Consider the following 8555-nt stretch of genomic DNA (forward strand, 5'->3'; position numbering starts at 1 on the left):
AATGTGAGAGGTACATTTATAAAGAGCATAATGCTGCAGGTGTTTCCAGACACGCACAATTCACGTTGAACTGTACAGCACAGTTAGCTTCTGTCTTTACAACGTAAATTTAAGAGGCTGATTTATAATAGAATTGAAAAGAGGGACTGACACTGTTTTATTTTGCTTGGTTTTTCAAAGTCAAGGTCAAAGTCAGCTTTACTGTCAATTTCTCTGCATATACTGGACATACAGAAGAATCGAGAAGGCGTTTGTAACAATTCAGAGGTGACATGAAATTAACAAAATAATAATATAATATATCAGTGCAAATTAGCAGCAAAGCGCACTGTTACATTAAACAGTAAACATTAAACTATGAGGTACTTCACCAGGCACGTTCTAGCTTACCCTTACAAATCAATGAAAGACACTATATGACAGGCAGGTCTGGAGACAATAATGTATGAGGCTGGTTTAATGGAGAGGCAAAACTGTCTCACACCTCCTTTCTAACACATCAATGCAGCAAACTGCTACCATTCAAGAACTCAACAAATTCATATGGCATTAAAATTAAGTGAGCATTAGTTTTGTCCTGCTGGAAAAAATATGAGGGATGTAGATGTGGTGAATCATGAGGTCTACTTTCAAAGCTATATGCAACATGAAAAATACAAAGGAAAGTTGATTGGCGAGTAGGACTTGTACCACACTATAATTACAGTGAAGGATTAAGGTATGCATATTGAAGGAAATAATTCCTACAATCAAGAAAAGTAGGTTTGTTCCTCTAGAACTCATTCTTCCAATCAGTTTCCCTCCGTGATGGAACCACATAGTTTAGCCCTTTTTTCACATTCCCCTAAGGAAATGGCTTCTGACAGGGAAACAATGGTCAATGGGCCTGTATTTTGCCAGGAAAATGGGCTACGTGACAAAAGGATGACTGCCTTGATTCTGAATGGACATGTTCCTGGAACAGCTTGTGTAAAGGAAACTACAGATATTGGCAAGAATCTAAACACTCAGTGGCAGTTACAGCTGGAGTGGATACAGCCAGCGTAAATGGAAGCTGTCACAAAGGGAACAACTGCAATATAATTGTGGGTGGGAAAGAGATGATAGGTACATGCATAATAGTGATATTGGGAATAAACAGGAAAAGGTTTATGGCCCCAGATGCTTCAACCAGGAGTCACTATTCCATATCAGAAACGTCTCTTTCGAAATCAGCAGCGTTACTGGGTTGTCCATATCACCATACATACTGATGTGTCACTGATAGATCAATCAAATGAGCAAAAAAATTGCCTAGTTAGAACAAATGAGTAGAATTTGCAAAATATTTTGTACATTACATTATATACATTTTATTTAAGGCGCCTTACTTGAAACTCAAGGACACTGTACAGTTATATACATATACACAAAAAACAGATTTAAAAGAAACAAAAAAAAATACAATAAAAGTCACAGAGTGGTGAAAGTAATGCTATTATATATAAATGTATATGTCTGTGGAGGGTCTCCAGATCAACCCTCTTCATTAAATGGACATAGTTGTCACCTATAATGCAACGTTGTGGTTGGGCAACTGATTTAATCCCCCATAGTAATCCTTCGGTAATCAAGTACTAACCAAGTGGTCTGCAAATTTTATAACTTTTTTTACTTCTTAAGATGAAGCAATTTTCTCACCTTGCCAGCTTTTCAGTGACGTATCTTTCACCTTCATGTTCAATAGGTTTTGATAAATGCATTGCTAGTTTTCCCTCAGAGCATATAACTAAGTATAAAAACTATGTAACTATGTTAAAAATATAAATAAATAAATATTCCCTCTAGTAGTAGCTATGAAATGGTAGTGTTGGTGAACAACCAAACCAATCCTGAAAATATTAACATAGCCTGGGCAATAAAGGTTAAACTAAGGCTCATGAAAGGGTTTCAAAGCAAAGGATTTGAAACAGTTTAAGGATCAGCCGGTCAGAAGAGAAAGTGGGGGAAATAAGAGTGATTAAATCATTTGAATTACATTACACACTTGTCAATCATCGCCAATGCTAATTTAGGGGAGTTATCATCTTCTTGTGATTTTCTGCAGCCAAGATGTTGATGTACATTTCTTTTTAACATCAAAGATCTGAGCTATGTTGGTCAAATGCTCTGGCATACTCAAAATTTCATATCTGCCATACAAAATGAGAACAAGTTAACAGAAATATTTTAGCTTTTAGGCTCTCACCAGCCAGAGCCTGTTTCTGTTTCAGAGTTTTGTTGGCTCAAATGCATGGATAAAATTTTGATTGATTGTGTACAGAGCCGTAATAAGCCTTTCTACAATCTCCTTTGCACCATGTGATACCTTAAGCTGTTCCCTTTGTTTTCAGGGTGTTTTCTTGCTCCTCTAACGCACATCTCAGGTTAATTTATACTTGGCAAGCCTTAAGTGCTGATCTCTATCTCTTAAGTATGCCACTCCATCTGAGTTTTAGCTCTATTAGACCAATAGTTCCAAAGTAAAATACAGAGTGCTTCTGCTAGTCTACATCCGTGCGTACAAACAACAGAGCTGATGTATTAACTTTTATGAAAATTAGTTATCGAAACTCTCTCCCCATTATGGAGGCAATTAAGCATAAGGTTTTAAAATTATAAATAATGATAAAATATTTTTGTTTATGTTTATATAATGGAGCTTAGAATATATTGCCTTTCTGACTATTAGGCTGCATTATAGTTATATTTGAGAAATAACAGGGAATAATCAAGAGGGCGTAAATCCTTAAACCCTTGTTAATAAAGTTGAGTCGAGTTAAATTCGAAGAGTAAGGCATTGTGGCTGCACAACCTGTTGGTTTATATGAATATCCTATAATTTAGTCACATTAGCAGTGAGTATCTACCACAGCCACACCCGTGGCATCACTGGATCCACTGCTTGGCAATAGGGGATGCGCTTAACAGATGCTAATCATAATCATTGTAATTGGAAAGGTGACAACCCCCTCCTGGTGCAACAATGCCCAGGAGCGGAATAGTCTGCTAAAATGGGTCAAAAGTCCAGCATTGAAAATACATTTAAAAATTGCTGCAGCAATCTAAATGTACACAGTTTAGGGTCAGATACATGACAGATTTCTGGGGACAAGCAATTTTGCTCACTGTGTTAGATTGTTTTGTAATGAAGCATTAACAGGTATGAGACAGGAATAGACAGGCATTGTATGTTTGCAAGAATCCCTTTTGATATATTTTCACCTCGCTATTAATTCCACATGCACAGATTATCTGTCACTTGTTTAAGGATTTATGTTTCTAAAATATCCCAGTCGCTACCATGGTATCACTCTGGTTGCATAATATCTATCTGGCCACATATCAGGATGTCTGCCTGAAGCAGGATCAGTGTAGGTTATTTAGTGCATAAAGAATATATGTCAATGCCAAACTTAGCATAGTCTTTCTGGTTGTGACTTGAAGGTCATTCACAGTTTCAGCCTTGAAAACTGGACATAAGCAGGTCAAGTTATAGGAAATGTCATGCATGGGTCTCAGGATACAGAGCCTGATAGTGTCAAGTGAAAGCACCTTAGAAATGACCATTACTATATAATGGATAATCTCTTAAAGAACAGAATAGTTCAACCACATAAGAACTTGAAACTATTAAAGCATAAATTGATCTTGCGCCTATGGCAATACACTCTACCTGCCAGATGCAAAAAGAATCCCAAAAACAGACAGCTATAAAGTGCTTCTATCTCACAACCAAATTTAAGAGGGGAGAACTTACCAGCTTATCAGCTTTAGCAGCTCTCCATCCACTCACAGGCCTTTTTTTCTATTCTGGCTATGAATTCCTCATTATGAACACCTTTATTTCAAATCATTGTCCATACATGCAAAGAAAGAAAAAACAGACAATCAGAAACAGTGTGTTAGCTTTAAGTGACTTGCATCTCCATGCAAAAATGAACATATATAGAACACGTCTGTGTCTGTCTAGATGGATTGTCTTTATGGAACCTAAGTCGTAAAATGGCAAATTCCTTCACACCCAGTACCCATCTGCTTTCACATGCTCCAGGCACACCAAAGAATCCCTGACAAAGCTGTTAGCTGTTGTGCAATAATCTTAGAATAGGAAAGAATATATAGAAGAGTACAAGGTTATTTTGTTGTGATTTCTATCCTTTTGCTTTAGAACTGATGGAATAACATTCTATGAGTAGAGGTTCTAAACCCAAAGTCTAAATAAAACATCTGGGCACTTCTTCTAACACCAATAGCTTTAAGCTGGACAAATATGTAATCCCAACAGGTTTTTCTGGAACATCACCAGCACCCTGTCTTAGTTTCAAACCCACTTTCATGTCAGAGTTAAGCTCATCTTAGAGCATTTTACACATACAGGCTTATCTGGCCTCACACCTTTGTCGCACAGCAACATGCCTCTCTCTCCGAGGAGCTAGCATTTGCCAGGATGCACTTTACACTGATAAGAGCCTTCCAGCTTCATCTTTTGTCTTCACTTATCACTCCTGAGCAACAGGGGCACGGTGAGTGCTGATCTGTTCATACTTCTCTCTTGATAAGTACAGACCAGACACTGTCTTTTTCACCCCTGTGGAGCTCCTCAAAGCTTTACTTTTGTGCCACAAGAAGCATCTATGCAGCTTACAGATAAGACTCAAAGCCATGGGATGGTTTTCAATTGCCACTTGAGAAGATGATACTTCAAGAGGTTTGATGTTACTGTTTGAGAGACTTAGTATAAATGAGACAGTAAACTATTCTGGCAAGGTAATAAGAAATTAAGCAGTGACTGAGCGTCATGTTTTATATGTTATATGATACTGTTTTCGGCTCAAATTCTATTTCCCCTATCTTTTTTGTTGGACATTTTAACAGATTTAATTAATTTGAATCTGCTTCTCAAAAGAACAATGTTCAATTCATTTTCTAATCACGTAATTACTTTTTGTCGATCAGATAATTTTCCCAGTTTCACTGTCCGCACCGAGGACCAGCATTATAATGATGGTCACAGCAATGGGCATTCATGATATAGTGAGGACAATTTGGGGAACAGATATATTTCATAAGACAAGAGAGCTGGGTCCAGAAAATTTAATTATGGGTAAAAAATATATAAAAATGTCATCTTCAAATAAGACTTGCTCCATCAAATGTCGATGCTGTTACTGTCCTGTCCAAAAAAATATAAAAAAGGCCCCAGTCTATTGCAAAAATTTCACACAATACAGAATTGTGAATCACAATATGGTATTGAATCTAAGAGTCAAGCACATAATTTAACATTTACAGCCATAGAAGTGGGATAACTTATCTTAGAGGCTCTTTTAAAGAATTTCTCTTTTGCTCAATACATTTTGAATTTACTTTGAGTCTTTAAGAAATGTTGATGTTTGGAAACGACTTCCAACTCACATACAAAAAAATTCATTTTTTAAAAAAACAGCCCCCCAAGTTTGAACCAAAAAATGTGTACAGTTGGCTGGCTAAGACCAATGCGGGGCAACTGCAGACATCTGTACGCTGCACAGTATCAATCTTTCTGAGATTAGGAGTGAAGGCAAAGTTTACGAGAAAGCAAGAATCTTGATCAGTACGGCTAAGCTATGGCAGCAAAACTTATCCACAGAAATCTCATCACACAACTGCAAAGCCTAAACAATTTAAAACTACGATACAGTTCTTGTAATCGATAGGTGGTCAGATATCTTCTCTACCCAATATCAAGAAAATCAATTATTTTATAAGTCACTGTTTGATTTTGCAGTTGGGCTAAAGTAATCTGTCAGAGGGCAATAAGATACAGACAGCTTGGTATCCATTATGTATATCCATCAGTATGTGCCTACTGTTGTTAGATTCACGAGTTATAATACCAGTATAGACTAGTGTTCAACAGGCCACGCACATCAACAAGGGACTGCAATCAAGAACCGAATGAATTTCAACAAGAGAATTATTTTCCCACAAGTAGAGCTGTAATATCATGCACTGACTCAGAATACAGATTTTGTATGAGTTGCAGAAATAGTGATTCTCGTCCAGTGAAGTGGAAAAGAGTTGGTTGTGGGCACTGTGTGATCAACAGGGGATTTCCTTGAAGAAATTACCTCCAAGATGAAATCATCCCTCGGCCAGGACACTTAATTTAGCCACAGTATCCATCCTGCTTGCATTGATCAGCCTCATCACTGTGAGGGGCAGGACAGTGACGAGATGTTAAAAACGTCAGAAAAGAAGTCAGATCAGTTCTTTGCAATATTTCATTATGAAATATAATATGTAATAACTTGATATATTTTAATTATTTTTGGATCTCATGTAATAATTCAAGTCTTATATTTTTGTCAGTGGCAAGGAACTGCTTAAATGCAATTCCTTGACATCAGTGCTTAATGGAGTGCCGTCACAAAGCTTTAAATTCAGCTTAGCTGAAAAAAAAAAACATCCCTGAACACACACACAAGTGTAGCTATGCGTCAGACATTTATATGACTTTTTTTCTTGTACTATGCATTTACATTATGCAATGATGTACAAAATGTTGCTGTAGTCAAAAGGAGACTATATGTTCAATGTTTTACTGTGTTGCTGATCACATTCACTCATGATCTTGGTCATGTGTTATTTGAAAATTCGATCTCATTTCGAGATTTTGTAAGTCCGCAAAACTTAACATATCTGTGATAACTGGCATCATACTGTGCACCAGAATTAAATGGCGCTATCTACTGGTGACAGTAGATAGCGTACTCCTCATTTCAGATCATGCAGGAGTGGCACTGTGTTATGTTCACTTGATCAATATAAAACATAATGGCTAATTACTGCTATGATATTGGTCTCAGGCAGTGATATTGAAATATATATTTTGGAGACATTAGTCCTTTGCCTTGTTCAGGGTCCAAATATAATTTGTTAAGACTGACCTGCACCACTGTGCCAACACAAAACCCCACAAATGCCTCTGTTTGTCACAAGGCGGACTCGGGCAGGGAACCACACCTCAGAGCAGAAATCTGGATCGAAAGCGCTTTGAGTTGAAACGGCAGGTAGGGTGTCGCTGGGAAGCCCCTGGCCCCAAGACAGAGTTGCACAGGGCTGGGTCTCACCAGGACGGGTGGCAGGCAGGACGGGGTCAGAGGTTGCACCGGTCGGCTGGGTCCAGTCGTGGCAGGGGTCCGCAGTGGTCTGAGAGCCACAATCCCCCAGCACCAGGCAGAGTGTGCCGCTGCCCTTTATAGGGATCTTGATTAGCGGCATCTGCTGCAGCTGGCGCCGATTACAAATTGGGATCAGGTGTGATACCCTGACACTGTTTGGACCGAGGTGTCACTGTTTAAGGGACAACTTGTTGTTCCACATAGGGATAACAACAATTAGGTTGTAAATAAAAGTAAGGACAGCAGCAATATGGAATTAGTAATACATTTGCTTTCTTTTTGGTTTAGTCAACAAGGGCAATACAAACAACATTGCCACAAACGATTGGAAAAATGTATATCTAGTTGTATATCTAGTTGAGCTAATTTACAGGCTTTGTCCCCAGCCAGGCTTTTTAATATAATAAAACATTACCGTTAATACAATAGATAATGTGTTATTATATGTGGCTCAATGATCGACTGGCAACCAGTCCAGGGTGTACCCCGCCTTTTGCCCATGACAGCTGAGTATCCTCCGTCTCCTTTTGATTTTGCGATGATACCATTTTTGTAATTTCTGATAATTTCCAAAGTCTTCAAGGCGTTTTTATAGAGTGAGGATAGTTGCCTAAATCAATGGCTGACCCCAGGGCTAGACAAATGTGAACAAAATTATGGCAAGATATAAATGAGTAGTGTTGAAAGGGGGTAACAACCTGATACGTTTCAGTTCAAACTGATATTTATAGTTTCAGACAACCTCTTCAAGTATGTCCAGGGTGATACGTAATTATTTAACCATTAATTTTGTCATTTATCACCATTTGCATCCATTTGTGAATCACTTTCTTGCATAAAGAAAAGCACATTGAAACCATTTTGAGATTAGTCCTTTGCTATTCTAAAAGAGTCACCATATGTCTGCTTTATATCTCAGAGATTTGATGCGGGATCTTTGCTGATACATAAAACACTGTATCAGCAAGTAGCTCATGACTCACTGCATCAAAGGCTCTTCCCAGGTCCAGAATAACAGCTTTTACCACATTACCATTGTGGAGTAAACACGTGACCCCCTCAGTGAAATTACACAGTGCCATCTCAGTTCAACAATTTTTGTTTATTAAATGAAATAATGGCGTGGTAAAGATGGCACTGTTTTTTCAAGTAAGAAACATCAGTTCAAAATGTACCTTTTACCTTTGAGTTGTTTGATTGCTTTATAATGTTTGAATGGTGATTTGATGGTGATCATTACATTACATTACATTACATTAGATTGCATTTGGCAGACGCTTTTATCCAAAGCAACTGATCAATCTGTCTAATGTCAAAGGAAGATGCCTGACTGACAACTGTTACATTCAAATTTTGTAATTGTTGGGTGCT

The sequence above is a fragment of the Fistularia commersonii genome, chromosome 1 (genome assembly GCF_037954325.1).
Source record: "Fistularia commersonii isolate RoL2024-O1a breed Wild chromosome 1, RoL_Fcom_v1.0, whole genome shotgun sequence".
Classification (NCBI taxonomy): Eukaryota; Metazoa; Chordata; class Actinopteri; order Syngnathiformes; family Fistulariidae; genus Fistularia; species Fistularia commersonii.